Raw genomic sequence first — 16,690 nt, 5'->3', positions numbered from 1 at the left:
TTCGCCCCGAAAAGACCAACATTAAATATCTTAATTCTCGTCTTTTCGTCTTTTCGCCCCGAAAAGACGAAAATTAACAAATTTAAATTTCGAAAAGACGAAAAGTCAAACACGAAAAGACGAAAGTGAAGCACGCTAATTAGCGCCTTTAATTTTCGTCTTTTCGCCTTCAAAAATCTCGTCTTTTCGTCTTTTCGGGGCGAAAAGACGAAATTTAAGGTTTCTTAATTTTCGTCTTTTCGGGGCGAAAAGACGAAAAGACGAAATGGCACAAATCAGCCACCGTAAATATAAGCAAAACGTAGATTTCGTCTGTATATAAAACAATATTTACGTTACCACTGCATAGTACCTATTCCGTCTTTGCATATTACAGAGTTAGCTCCCTTGCGGTAGGGTATCGATTGTTACGTCATTATTTTGTGAGCGCAATGCACGTCGTTTTCTCCGAAACGTATGACGTTACGCTCGCAAACATATGACGTCACAATCAATACCTACCCGCAAGTGCAGATAAATCTGTAATATGCAAATTCGGAATATGTAGCTACTAAGACCAATGTATGTTATTTTCCAATATTAACATTGGCTGTTAGGCTCTGGCGTACTAATACCACAATCAAAGTTGAAAAGGTCACGTATATACTGGGTTCAAGTCAGTGTGAAAATTCACTGCAAAATTATTCTTAAATATAACAATATGACAATATGTCTAATTAAAATATTTGAAATGGATTGAAGTCGGTTGAATTTATCTTTGTATATCTGGTTTATCGATAAGACTATTTCATCTATTGCGTCCATGACAACATACCGGAAGCCAGTGGCACACAGTGTTTCCCGCAAAATCATAGGCTGTTCCATCGACTGACATTTTTTCCTATGCAAGACGTATAAGTTTTATTTTCATGCTTTGTACGATATAAATGTTAAGTGTAAAGCTATCTAAATGACAACAGCAAACCAACCAACATAAAGAATGGGCAAATTTAATAAAAATTTACACATAAAATTATTACAAGTCAATATCCATTGACAGTAAAAATAAAATAAATTAATTGTACATATAGAGAAAAATTGAAAAGTTGAAATGTCTAAAAAAACTTTGACCCCCTACATTATATGGAAAGAACTATCTATAGTAATACTACTATGGAGATAGGAAGCAATGCGAATAATATTACCCTAGTGGGCAAAGCAAAAGGGGATGGGAGGGTGGGTTAAAAAGATATTTAATGGCCCACCAAGCGTACTCCCATACTGCATGGAGCTATGCGTTGTAACAGCGTGCACATGGCTGTAAACTGTTCTACAACTTAGAGAGCATGGCAAGGGGGTAACTCTAACCGCCATGTCCGGAAAAGGCCCCAGAGGCCTGCATATATTTACAGTCTTACAGAATTTAATTTTACCAATATTATCACTTTATTTTTATCTGTTTTCTTTTTTAAAGCGATAATGACTATTAAAATGTAAAATGTAAATATAAGCATTGGTTGTCATATTTTTGCATGCATTGGTGTGTAACATACATTGGGTGTTCTAGCATATCTATCATGGTGCGCAAAATATATTTATTTTGCTAAAAGTGGTACTATAGCGTAGTAACATAAAGTATTGATACAAAATATCATATAAATAAAATTTGGACGGTCCATGGAGCTCTACTACTGCTCTGTGGTAAACTATCCTCTAAATATAGTCTATTTTCATGATAACAAGTAGTGTTTGGGATGTTTTTGTTGATGTAATTTTGACATATGACAATGATATTAAAAATAAACAAGCATGGATGTGAATTTAATTAAAATGTATAATTCCAGCTGTTACGTAAGCTAAATAATACATTTTGTAATTAATGCGCCAACATGCAAAATATTACATCTTATATTGGCGATAAATGCATCATCTCACACACCAAACACACACATATACTCACACGCATCATCTCACACACAAAACACACACATACACTCACACGCATCATCTCACACACCAAACACATACATACTCTCACACGCATCATCTCACACACCAAACACACACATACACTCACACGCATCATCTCACACACCAAACATATACATACACTCACCCTCATCATCTCACACACCAAACACACACATACACTCACACGCATCATCTCACACACCAAACACATACATACACTCACCCTCATCATCTCACACACCAAACACACACATACACTCACACGCATCATCTAACACACCAAACATATAAATACACTCACCCTCATCATCTCACACACCAAACACATACATACACTCACACGCATCATCTCACACACCAAACACATACATACACTCACACGCATCATCTCACACACCAAACACATACATACTCTCACACGCATCATCTCACACACCAAACACACACATACACTCACACGCATCATCTCGCATACCAAACACATACATACACTCACCCTCATCATCTCACACACCAAACACACACATACACCCACACGCATCATCTCGCATACCAAACACATACATACACTCACCCTCATCATCTCACATACCAAACACATACATACACTCACCCTCATCATCTCACCCACCAAACACACACATACACTCACCCTCATCATCTCACACACCAAACACATACATACACTCACACGCATCATCTCACACACCAAACACATAAACACCACAGACAAGAAGAAAAGTGAAAAGAAGAAAAAGAAACGTGAAGAGACATGAAACCATGAAATAACCTTTTATTGTTAGTATGTATGTCAAAGAAAATCTTACTCTATCTTCATTATACCTACACTGTAGATATGAAGCTAAAAAGAATCCAAAAAGGTTATATAATTATGTAATCATCAAGAAATGGATGGTAGATAAAGTTGCAATATGTTTGTTATTAATCTACGTATAATTGTATAGTAGCAAATACTATTACTCTATTCGTAATTAAACTGATTATTAGGACAGAGGCTGGGGGCATACAAGAGAGTTTTATTTACATTTCAAGAAAAACGTTCAAATGTACACATTTTAATGGGGAAACATATTCATTTATATATATAAGCTTAGTCAAGAATCTGTATTAATTTATATATATAAGCTTAGTCAAGAATCTGTATTAATTTATATATGCAAGCTTAGTCAAGAATCTGTATTAATTTATATATGCAAGCTTAGTCAAGAATCTGTATTAATTTATATATGATTGAGAATCAAATTAGTCAAGCTTAGTCAAGAATCTGTATTAATTTATATATGCAAGCTTAGTCAAGAATCTGTATTAATTTATATATGCAAGCTTAGTCAAGAATCTGTATTAATTTATATATGCAAGCTTAGTCAAGAATCTGTATTAATTTATATATGCAAGCTTAGTCAAGAATCTGTATTAATTTATATATGCAAGCTTAGTCAAGAATCTGTATTAATTTATATATATAAGCTTAGTCAAGAATCTGTATTAATTTATATATATAAGCTTAGTCAAGAATCTGTATTAATTTATATATATAAGCTTAGTCAAGAATCTGTATTAATTTATATATATAAGCTTAGTCAAGAATCTGTATTAATTTATATATATATAAGCTTAGTCAAGAATCTGTATTAATTTATATATATAAGCTTAGTCAAGAATCTGTATTAATTTATATATATAAGCTTAGTCAAGAATCTGTATTAATTTATATATATATAAGCTTAGTCAAGAATCTGTATTAATTTATATATATAAGCTTAGTCAAGAATCTGTATTAATTTATATATATAAGCTTAGTCAAGAATCTGTATTAATTTATATATATAAGCTTAGTCAAGAATCTGTATTAATTTATATATATAAGCTTAGTCAAGAATCTGTATTAATTTATATGTACAAGCTTAGTCAAGAATCTGTATTAATTTATATATACAAGCTTAGTCAAGAATCTGTATTAATTTATCCCATTTTCTCCCCTTTGTTATTGATGATATGTGTGTTAACTTTATAATGCTCATAATTGTAATACACTAGAGAATTAATATTTAATAAGGATTTGTGTTGGCATCTACGTATGTAGATACATTTTTATAAGATTTGTTTGTAAGCTTGAACACATCGTAAGAGACTATGAACTTTTTAGGCAAATTCCTGTTCTGTTTTGTTGCGTCATGGGTAAAACTGCCGAGATAAAAACTACAATATTGATATTTGTTTGTCATATTTGCTTATATTTCCGACCAATCAATACCTTCTATGTACAGTGTGTTTCAGAAAACATGTCCCGAATTTAATACATTATAAAAAAAAACCAAACCCAGTAAGATCCAGATACAAACTGTAAACAATACATACATGGTCATCCAACCAATTTAATTGGTGTGAATCTATAGATGCAGTTTAACACATGCAGTTCATATATTACATAAAACACACTTCAGTAATTTCCGAAGTTTTCGCGGAAATGGTGCCATTTATATCAGTGACGTCATCTGGATATTAGACAATAATTTGCCGAAAAGTCTCCTTTACAAGTATTTATTATGAAGATTCAAACTGTAATATTGATGTAAGAAAAACAATTCCTGTTTCTATGTAATGTTTTAGGTACATTTACCTCCTTACCAAAATTTCACCTCTAATTACAATTTCTTCGTTGAAATAATGAGAATTTTAATGCAATAATGTAAATCTGTTTGATCAAATGTATCTTGGTAAAAACCAGTAGATTATTGTTTTTAGTGATACTATTGATGCCGTCATAATGTTTTATTATGAAACCGTAGCCGTTAATGGTTATATTTCAACAAATGATGATGTCCCTTGCTTTCCATAATGTCTTAATTCGTACTATTATGATTTTTTAATGAAGAAGTTATAACAGTTTAAAATCTGAACTTATTTTTAAACACACTGTTCTAAACATATTCTTGCATGCCTTCCCCTGCCCTGCAGGTAGGGCGTTAGAACATTGTACCTGCTGTCCATATTGCATGATCGTTAAAGGCGACTAAATTTAGGATATTATATTTTCTCTTCTTACTAAATGGCTTTGTTCTTCCTTACGTCTCCTTTGGCATCTCCTCACCTTTGGCTTGTTGTTGAGCGTTCGCCCATATGAGGTAGGCTCTGGGTTCTGTCCCCTGGCCGAGACACACCAAAGTCTATAAAAATGGTAGTTCCTTGTTCCTGCATAGCGTTCAGCATAAAGGATTATGACGACTGGTTCGCCCGGTGTCAGTATAATGTGACCGGATGGGGTGCGTTGCTTGGTGTCTTCGGCTGCATACTTCAGTGATATAGCACTATAAAAAGGGCAACAGTTTCACTATAGAAGAAGACACAACACGAAAATACCGCAGTCTCCTAAAACACGCACCTCGTACTTAACACATGCTACACAATGGATACATGGTAGGCCGTCTTTAAATGACCATGGCTGTTAATCAGACGTAAAAATAATCAAACAAACAAGCAAAGCATGCCATCGCAGCTTTGCAATACTAAATATAAAAGATGAGGAAATGCAGTACATAGCCACTTCTGCAAGATTACTTTCCCGAAGACAGGCTTAGCCAGTTGGTGTGTTGGAGTCAAGATTATGCTTAACGTCATGATGTCACATATTGCCAAAGAACAGCATATGTCATCCGGTCACATTATAAAGACAATGAGTAAACCAGTCGTCTTCTTTCCTCATGCTAAATGTTAACAACGAGATACAGAGGAGAATATAGTGGTCAGGAACAGAACCCATATCCTTCTTCACATCGCCGTTTGCTCAAGTCAATATCAAAATTGTAGTGTCAAGGGAGGCATTAGTCTATGAAATGGCCAGTTTCTACTCTTCCTGATCTAAACGAAGTGGGACGACTGGTTTTTCCATTGTCAATCTAATCAATCGGGTGGGGTGTGCTGTTTGGCATGTTTCAATGAAATAGCACTATAAAAAGAAGATAACAAGAGATATATTATTACAAGGAGACATATCACGAATATACCAAAATGCATAAAGGCCATCCTTAAACGACTTAAATTTGGACGTTAATGTCAACAAAATAGGCTGAAAATAGCGAAGCCATTTAGGAAGAGAAAATAGCAAATCCTATATTTAGTCGACTTTTACTTCCAAGCATTGGACGAAGCCGTAAAGCAGACATTATTGAACGACATATAACTTGTAACTTATGAAACATTCAGCGTTCGCAATTCAAACTACCTGCATAATACTAAGCTAAAATACTTCATATGATAGATTGCGTCAAGCTCTCTCACGAGCAATATATTTATAAATAGTTTCAGATGACTAGGATTTCGTTTTCAGTGAGCAGTCAACAGCTTTATCATGACTACCCCCATGGTTATAAACAAACAGACATCAAACACTACTCGACCATCATATTCTTAGTGTCTGTGTCAATTAGCATTTTGTGAATATGTTCTGGACATCTGTCGACAATAAACACGTGGTAATGGCCATATACAGTGTATGTTATATCAAACAAACTGGGAAATGACAGACATTGTTGGAAGAAAGGCAATTTAAAGCTGTGTATCAAATCTAAATACTGAAAATGGAAATCATCAACCAGACGGCTACCATTTTCAAAATAAATAAATATTGAAATATGAAGTATAATATAATGCTTTTAAGTTAACATACTATTGACAAAAATGGCTGAAAATGGTGCATTTTGGAGCTCAAAATTAAGGGGTAGGGGTAGCATATGTTGTTATTTTGAGAAAAAATATGACTCTTATTAATCATAACTGATATATTTTTAATGAAGTCTACTGGAAAATAAATTCTACAAACATCCATACATATCAAACACCTCATTAGGAAATTATGGCTTTACATTCTAGTGTATGTGGTCAAAACGGTGAAATTCCAATAAAATCCACTATTTTGTCATTTTGGTATCTTTGAGTGACAATAACTCAAAAACGAGCACACGGACATATGTTTTTTCTTTCATTTTCTTTCATGGTATGAACTCCTCTTTCCAAAAATCTATATGAGAAAAAAAGTTTAATACAAGAAAATTTTGACTTCTCAGAGGAGTACATCCTTAATGATTATTAGAAGAAAGAAAATATTAATATTTTTTTTAATTGTATTAATATACAAATACTTATTATATCATCCTTATACATCTCATATGTTTCTGTTTTTAACTATTACAAAGGCGAGTTTATGACGTATGAAAAATGATGAATCCAGCAAAGTTGAGTTATATTGTATGTATACACGCCACTGTGCTATATTGACTAACTAACAACACAAAGAGAAGTTTATTCTCAGGATCAACCGTAAGTCAATCTGACATACATAAAATGAGTGAAATCCCGTGTATTTCCGAAACAAAGTTTACACAACACAGGCCTATATACATAATTCTTGTATTTCAGTTGATGGTGTAGTTTTAAATCTACATTTCTATGCAGTGGTGTAATCGAATACATTCTCTATGCAATCCTCTCCTGCAAAGCGTACATTCAGTTTGGCTTCGGCGCCTGATTTCTCCGCGAGCACGGCTAGAGCATATGCAACAGTCTTTTTACTTCCGTTGCGGGAGGACGTCTACATGACATCTCCTTGATCTCGGTCTTGCTACCTGTACATCGGGCTGAACTCCAGCTAAATCTTCTATGACCATCTGAATAAACTTAACCTTTGACACCACTCTATCCGACGTGTTGTTCTATATATAAAATATACGCATTCATCATGATTCGATGAAACAGATGCAATACTACTTTTTCCAAACATTTTTATTGCGTCGAACGCAGCTATATACGCTCATCACAGCGTCAGACGAATCGATAGCTCCCATGTTTGGGCGTCCGGTCTGAGGTCCTGAGCAGGAAGGAAAGTGATCAACATAAGCACTGGTTTCTTTACCCACTTCGTCTTTGTACGCTACACAAAGAACATCTCTCTGGCGCATGTAAATGGCAGTGCCAGTCTGGGTGTCTGCCTGTGAATGGTACGCGGCATAGGGCGATTTTTTCGCAGTGTTCCCGTTACATAGGTATTGCGTGTTAGAAGACGTGATGCAAGATTAAGAGAAGTGAAATAGTTATCGCAGAATGCATGGTAGCCTCTGTGAAACAGGGAGGTTTCTCTCAAGAGACTTTCCACGACATGAGTTCCTTGCAGCTCTCCTTTTGGTGTTGGATCAAATTGTCGCCCCCTTTAAATCATCATCCGGATGACGTATCCAGTTGCCGCTTCACACAGCATCCAGAACTTGATACCGAATTTGGCTGCCTTGGTTGGGATATGCTGACGCATTATACTACACTAGCGTCTCGTCTACACATAGCTCCTGATTGGGTATCAGAAACCTTTGAAACATTCTGTTGATGAAGGTCAGCAGTGGCTTGAAGCGTGCAGCTGGATCATATGATGGATGCTGCAAAATAATGAAACATTCTAATAAACATATCACATTAAAAACTGTATACATTGTACAATTTTGATAAATTGCTAAGTCTTTTACTGTATCGTATTACAACATTCAGGGACGCCAAATTAGCTTTACAATTTTATAAAAGGAAGTATGACAGGCTTTTAGTCTCTGTTATTTAATGAATGCTCACATTCATATTTTATATAAAACATAAGACCTAGCCTAAGCTATATCACTCAATAACACATACCTGTCTGTCTGCCAATCTCCGATAATTAGCAACGTGCAGGAACTTTAAGATGTTTGGGAATGTATTCCTAGAAGAAAATGTCTTAAACCAGGATGAAAGTTAGCTCGGAAACATTGAATTCCAATACTCTTCTATGGAGGTCTTTCTAACAATTTCCATGTTAAATATATGGCCAAAAAGGATTTGAACGTCTGTATTGTCAATGGTTTCCATCTATGCGCTCGTGCGAACCTGCCTAAATTATCTGTCGTTCGCAGATAATTCCTCGCACATCTGTCAAAGTAATAAATACAAATACATGTAAATGACAATAGAATTGCAATTAAGGAATGGATAACGTTTTTAAAATATATGTACTGCATGCTACATGTGTATAGAGTATACCGATATTATCAAATACACGTATAGAGTAGATCGACATTATCAAATACACGCATACAGAAGATTGGTATTATCAAATACATTTATACAGTAGATCGGTATTATCAAATACATGTATACGGTAGATCGGTATTATCAAATACATGTATACGGTAGATCGGTATTATCAAATACATGTATACAGTAGATCGGTATTATCAAATATATGTATACAGTAGATCGGTATTATCAAATACATGTATACAGTAGATCGGTATTATCAAATACATGTATACAGTAGATCGGTATTACCAAATACATGTATACAGTAGATCGGTATTATCAAATACATGTATACAGTAAATCGGTATTTTCAAATACAAGTATACAGTAAATCGGTATTATCAAAATACATAATATGTATTATCAGAAGTACATGTACTGGGTAGGACGAGTGGGACGATATTTATATTTATGAAAGGTACAATGGAAGAAAGATTTTATAGATTTGCCGTAAAGCTTTGAATGTTATTTACAAGACTGTGTTCTTTATTTTATGTGATATTAAGTTACAAAAACATATGATACGCAGACAATTAAGTGATGGGCTGCTGTAGTGTATAATTTTGTCAGTGTTAATGTGTTTCGTATTTTGCTGATTACCGTTGTATCTACATATTTCACAACATTTGATAAATAATTTCCTTTCTAATGCACTTTCTTAATAAAACTTATAAAAAGATCCACTCACAAAGTGCATGACAAATAATTTCTAAGGTTGATCATCAAATATGACAAATAATTTCTAAGGTTGATCATCAAATATATTCTATTCCGTTTCAACTTGGTAAATCAATATTACTGGTACTAGGTGTAATCACGTCGCACTTGTTAACGCAGATAGTTTATCATGTTGCCTATTTACCTGTTCGTTTGACGAACGATCTCCTTCATCAGGCATTCGGGAAATAAAAGCCTAAAGTATATAATGGACCTGGCATCCCTAGGAGGCATGTTGAGCAGTCTTGGATTTTCTTGAAATCTTGCATTTCTTCGATTTTCTTCTGGGGAAATAAGCGGAACCACGCCATTACGCCGTCAGTGTCTGACGTCATGATAAATTATGTTGTTTGCGAACAAAGGGCTTTAATTGCGGTGGACAATTAATATCAAAGAACCGCATAGTTGAATAAGCGATTTGCGACTTTTAGTAGGTGCTGTAGCTACAGGGGCTTTCCCGAATTAAAATCCAACCTGAGCATGATAGCTAGAGGAGGAAAGGGGTCATACAATGTATCTCTTTGGCTGTAAGCCGATTTCCTTACGCTACAACAAGTGGTGCTCTTGGTTAAATATAAATCAACCCTGGTTTAAGCATCTCCATGTCTACTGGTCTGAAGGGTGTAAAACTTGGAGGCATCCGTATATCCGAGTTAAAGTAATTATACATCAATTAGAGCAAACTTTGATTGAGAGGGTACCAATACTGCAGATTAGATATTGTTCGATTTGAACGAGATCACGTTAAAAATATAGTCGGCATTATTGCATATAAGAAAATGAAAACTTATGGAGTCAAACATACCCAAAGATGGTGGTTGCGCTTTTAATCACACACGATAAAACTTGCATCCCATGGATTTCTTGGTCAATAATTCGTAGTCCCATTCACGATTGATTCGGATTGAAATCACACATTGTTTCCCATTCACAATTGATTTGGATTGAAATCACACATTATTTATTAGTCGATTCTCCGCGACAAATATGGAGAAATTTTTTGAGCCAAATATGTCGTCATAGAAAAAATGACGGAAACAGGTGTATGATTTACATATATACACGGTAATGTAGAAACTGTCTGATCGTAATATCATAAATAGTACCGTAACGTTACAGAGCAGATGTTATCGCAACCAGTTGCATTACATAACGAAGTCATTGTACAAAAATACATGCGTATGAAAACCCATAAGGATACCAGAATTCAGTATCATTCTGTCAAACATTTACACATATATATATATATATATATATATAATAAAAGTCAACGACTTTCCTCTTGTACATTCACCATTTCATGATGGCTCTTCAGGAGTAGAAATGTTTATTTTTCAAAGAACAAATTAATGACGTAACAAATAGCGTGACGTCACAAGGTACACACGTTTACATAACAATAATATGAAGTTGCGCAATTTTCTATTATGGCTTATTGAGAGTTAGTTTTAATATTTTTATAAGTTGATTTTCTTTGTTTTCCAACAAAACAGAGTCTGAAGAATGTAATTGATATAAAGGTATAACATTAAATTGATCACCTGCACAATCATGAACATGCTTATTGACATTCAAATTACGTAGAGAATCCGTTCTTGTTTGTTGCCTATGAACAGTCATACGTGTTCTAAGTTCATTACTAGTTTGGCCGATGTAAAAATCACCACAACGAGAACAAATTATAGCATATATCACACACTTCGATTTGCAATTCATGTTTGCTTTTACAGTAAAATGCAAGCCATTTTTAAAAACATATGTACTACATTCAATAATAATTGGACATGTACCGCATCTAGGTATCTTACATTTCGACACCACGGGGTCAGCAATAGATTTATTGAACCTGGAACTTGTCAACATTTGTTTTAAATTTTTAGGTTGTCTTCTACTTTGCAAAATTGTATGGTTTTCAAAAATCTTTCTCATACGATCACTACTTTGCATTAACTCATTACATTTATTTTTAATCACAGGAAAAATATTGAAATTTCTTGGATTGAAAGTAGAAACAAAAGGAATCAAAGCCGTATTAACTTTATGTTCATGTATGCGGGATGTAAAAGGTCCCTTTTCAATTGCCTTTCTAATACCATGCTCTATTACCTCAACAGGATAACATTGAGCCTTAAGATATTGTGTATATATATTTATATATATATAGGAATGGTTTATCAATTCATTAATGTTACCAGTTTCCACATGCCAGACACTGCAGTTGAATACATGCCACATTCGCTGTGTGCGATATACTAGTATAATTTTAGTAGGTTCCATGAAACGTACGTGCGAGTGTTCTACCTTGAATATTTCCAACTTTACAGTGCTGTCTTACAGAATCATATAATAGCGAAGTAACCTGGTATGCTATATATGACACATTATACAATTCCTGTCGTTGTTTTTCTTTGACAATAGTCATGAACAAAACATTAGCTATATAATTACAATTCCAACTATATCAAGCAGAAACATTTTAGAACTTATCAACATAAGACCGAAACAGAAAGCTTGAAAGTTTTTATCAATTTCTATGAAAATATTTTGGAGGCGATTTTTATCGAGTGCACCAACCTTGATAGCTTGTTTCTTTTCGAAGAAATCCTAAGGAAGAATCCAAATATATTCCGTGAAACTGTCCTGTGTCCCACCTTTCCCTTGCCTCCGTAGGATTGCTGAACATACATACCCGCATGTGGTGTCGGACAGCAGGTGCTTCGCTGATACTAATCTATCAACCACTCGCACCCTCATCATTAACATATGTCGGTAAAGGTATCCTACCTATCACATTGGCTAGTACATTATACATTTAGCTCAAAGTCATATACACATGTACTTTGTAGAGTTTAATGTTACCGAAACCGGTGCGCAATTCAAAATACAAGTTGAGAATGATTAGTATATTGAATATTAAAGGTTATACTTACTAGTAGATAAAGATAACACTTTATATATCAATGACTACATGTGATTTCCCGTCACTTCTGTAACCGAACAATCTTTGAGGATATTAACTGTATCACAATACGGTTGTTTTGTTGTTGTTGTTGTTGTTGTTTAATCAATGATCTTAATAAACTCTCTCAGACGATGTATTATTATCAGTCAGGGTGAGATATCACCAAGTGATCTGCAATGGGGTAAATCAAGTTTCTTTTTACCCCCATTTAACACAAACTCAATCCTAGCATGTTTATAAGTGTTTGACAATGTTTCTAACATTACTGTCACATGTCTACGTATTGGTTGTTAAGATGAAGTTGTCAATTTGAGGAATTCAGATTAGCGCCTGAGGACACTGGACGAGATGGGCTTCCAAGGAGTTGGACTTCACCTCTTGGGAGTCAGCTCGCCCAAAGGTGATGTGCAGAAGTCCGTGACCATTATCGGCGTAGTTTATACCTGGTCTTGCTAGTATTCGGACGCGCGTATGACCGTAGACTACGACTGCCCATATCGGCACGCCATACACGTTGAACATTTGTACCACAATATTTCTAAGATTACTGTACATGCCTACGTATTGGTTGTTGTGAAAATATTGTCAATTTGAGGTTTTCAGATTAGGCCATCTCAGCTTTAACCTCGAGTGAAGGTCAGGATCATTGATTCAAACTCAAATTCAAACCTCATGGTAGGATGCTACAAACATCATATGCAGTATAAGGTTAAAGGTGGGCCTTTGTATAAATGAGTTGTTTATGCTATCAAACAACTTTCGTTGTCTTTGTTTCTACTTATCACAATTTCAATTTCAGTATAGTTTGCAGTGATTAAAATTCGTGGAATGAAAATGTAATACATCATACGTATCCTTTAATAAAAGTTTGGTAACTTGTTCGGGGAGATATTCACTCATTGTGTATTTCGCCCGACAAACCTAATGCAGATAGCATTCTCCAAACAGAATCAAATGTGCAAGGAAGCTTTTGTATCCAAACTGGGTAATTCCATGTCATCTCCGTGTCAGCTAGTCCCGCTCCAAGCATCCCATTACCAGTGCATAAAACTTTCCCGATTTCTTTCATGGAATGCTCCTCACTGTCACATTTCCTCCTTGATGCCACTGTTAGTTGAATGACGGGTTTCTTTGTTCAACCATATATCCGGTCAGAGTTTGGTGGGAACAATATCCGGAAAAGTTAATATCTGGTTGAGATATACAGCCAGTTTCCAGTCAGTCCCCTGCCTGACTGATAATTCCGGTTGATCTCTCGTGTCTATTTGTTCACGTTTCACATTCTCTCACAAACCTAGTTTGTGTATGATTGGACCTGGGTTGACTGGATTTGCTGCTCCTCCGCTCCTTTTCCAAACCATCTGTCAGCTCCTTAGGACTTGATTGTGGCGCTATGTATATTTTCCCTGTTATAAGACCACATGACAGAAGGTGAGTATGTGTTGGAGAGTTCCTCTCAGTCCACACAGAGGGCAGAGATTTGTTCGGGTTTGTAGCACATCAAACACAGATCGGAGGCGAATCTCCATTTGGAATTGCGTATACTTCCAGATTTCTGTCCAGGACAGTACACTTAATTCCGTGTCCCACATTGGCCAGTCCGCCTTGACACCCAGTTTCATTGCTTTGGTTCACCTTATTTTTCTTCACTACTTCTCATCGCTTTCTACCAACCTCCGCTTCTCTGTGACATTAACTTCCTTTCAGAGAGTGTTTTATATGTTCCTAAGTCATTCCTCCCTAGTGGTTGTCCCCACGATATCGCGTACGTCTATGGATACTAGCAACACCCTGTCACACTTAAAGTCTTTTGAGGTCATGATGAGCCTTGCCTTGTCCGTCTTGAATTCTTCAACTAAAGAAGAGAGTGGAAGTTGGAGTTTTGCCGTCCTGCTATAAGCTTACTGCAGTCAAGTTTAGAAGAACTCCAAACCACGTCTTAAGTTGTCCATTGATGATAAGCTCCATCCTCTTCATCGTTGAAGTTGTTATCTCATAAAACATTTGGGGCCAAGCTAGGCGGGCGTGGCAAGACACCATACTGGTACATCCAGGCTTTGAATTTCCCTGGGAGACCTAGGTTTTCTATGCTTCTTATCCCTCTTGGACCTGCTGTTCTACTCTCGTGGTGTTGATTTGGTCCTCGAGAAATTCGTCAAACTCCTTTCTCAGGCATTTGATGGCGTTTCCTATTATTAATGGCATCTCCTCCCCTGGATCTTTATTGATTTCGTGTTGTAATTCTTCCCTTCTTTATTATCAGAGACCTTGAAAAGTAAATTGCAGACTCAAGAAATTTGATTTACACATTGCATTTAAACATCTTTCACTTTCAAGACGTTAAAAGAAAGCTCATTTGAAATTTGGTCGTAGCTGCTTGACATCAGAATGTGAACCTTTTGGTAATCGATAAGGTATTTACTGAATCAAGCATATATTCCATCACTATAATCTTACTCGAACGTAATTTTCCTCTTTTTTCTTTAAATGAAACGGTTGTAATTGACAACAACATGCCCAATATCGGGTATCTGGACATTGTGGTCATAAAAAGTTGAAAAAAATAAGACAAGAGACCCATTGGTCTTAACGGTCACCCGATACTGGATACAAATTAGTTATGTAATTTACTAGCCAACTGGTGTCTTTTGTTCACGAAATAGAAACATACATCTAATAGGTCTACAAACAAAGTTTCATTATATTTGGTGCATATTTACTCACATTACCGTGTTCAAAAGGTTCAATAATTATCATTGCAAAGGGTAATAACTCCATAAATAAGTTAGAGTCAAATCAAGCTTATTTTAAAACTAATTAAAGATATTTCCAATGTTAGTCTATATGCAAAGTTTCATTAAGCTCGGATCATATTTACTCATGTTATCATGTTCACAAAATTCAATTTCATTAAGCTTGGTACATATTTACTAAAGTAATCGCGTTCACAAGGTCCAATATTAATAATAAGTGCAAATAAGGGCAATAACTCCGTAAATTACTGTCGAATCAAGCTGATTTTCAAACTCTTATGAGGTTGTTTTAATGTTAGTCTACACACAAAGTTTCATAAAGCTCGGTTTACATTTATTAAAGTTATCGCGTTCACAAGGTCCAATAATAGTTATAAGTGCAAAGGACAATAACTCTGTAAAATACTGTCAAATCAATCTGATTTTCGACCTCGTACAAGATCTTTCATTAAGCTTGGTTTATATTTACTCAAGATATCGCGTTCACAAGGAAATGTTAATGACGTTGCACAACGAATGAGGCACGAGGACAAACAAAAGACTATCGCAATAGGTGACCATGACCTATGGTCAGGTGACCTAAACAAGAGGCCCAGAGGGCCTGTATCGCTCACCTGTTTTTGTTTTTTGTAATTATCACTAAGACTCGCGCGGATTGTACAATTAGAAAAATTAGTAAAATTGACTCCAAAATTTGTTTAATTTTGAGACACAACCATATAATGATGCTATAGATACCATACAAATATGCTATCCAATACAATTTTTGAGGTTCAGAGAGGAAGTAATTTATATGAAAAAATAGCCTAATTGACCTTTTTGGCCCCGCGTGTAAGGCCCCAGGGAGTCAACCCTATACTTTGTACAATTTTAAATCCCCATCCTATAAGGATGCTACTATTGCATTATGAGTGCTCTTCCATGCTGAGTTGCAGAGAAGAAGTCGTTTATATAACAACAGCAAAAATTGCTCCCTTTCGACCCCGCCCCTCAGCCCCTGGGGGGATCAGTCCCATCATTTGTACAATTTTGAATCCCCACCCTATAAGGATGCTACCATTGCATTATGAGTGCTATCCCATGCTTAGTTGCAGAGAAGTTGTTTAAATAGAAATAGCCAAATTGACCCCTTTTGACCCCACCCCTCAAGCCCCCGGGGGGTCAGCCCTATCATTTGCACAATTTTGAAACCTCA

At 35.5% G+C, this 16,690-nt stretch overlaps 1 pseudogene; it reads right to left on the bottom strand.

Moving 5' to 3' along the window:
- Positions 1-7,333: 7,333 nt before the first annotated feature.
- Positions 7,334-8,799, bottom strand: LOC138317045 (piggyBac transposable element-derived protein 4-like; annotated as a pseudogene).
- Positions 8,800-16,690: the final 7,891 nt, after the last annotated feature.

This window comes from Argopecten irradians, chromosome 2 (genome assembly GCF_041381155.1).
Source record: "Argopecten irradians isolate NY chromosome 2, Ai_NY, whole genome shotgun sequence".
NCBI classification, from domain to species: domain Eukaryota; kingdom Metazoa; phylum Mollusca; class Bivalvia; order Pectinida; family Pectinidae; genus Argopecten; species Argopecten irradians.
The sequence above is the reverse complement of the archived record's forward strand: the minus strand, read 5'-3'. Positions and strand labels throughout refer to the sequence as shown.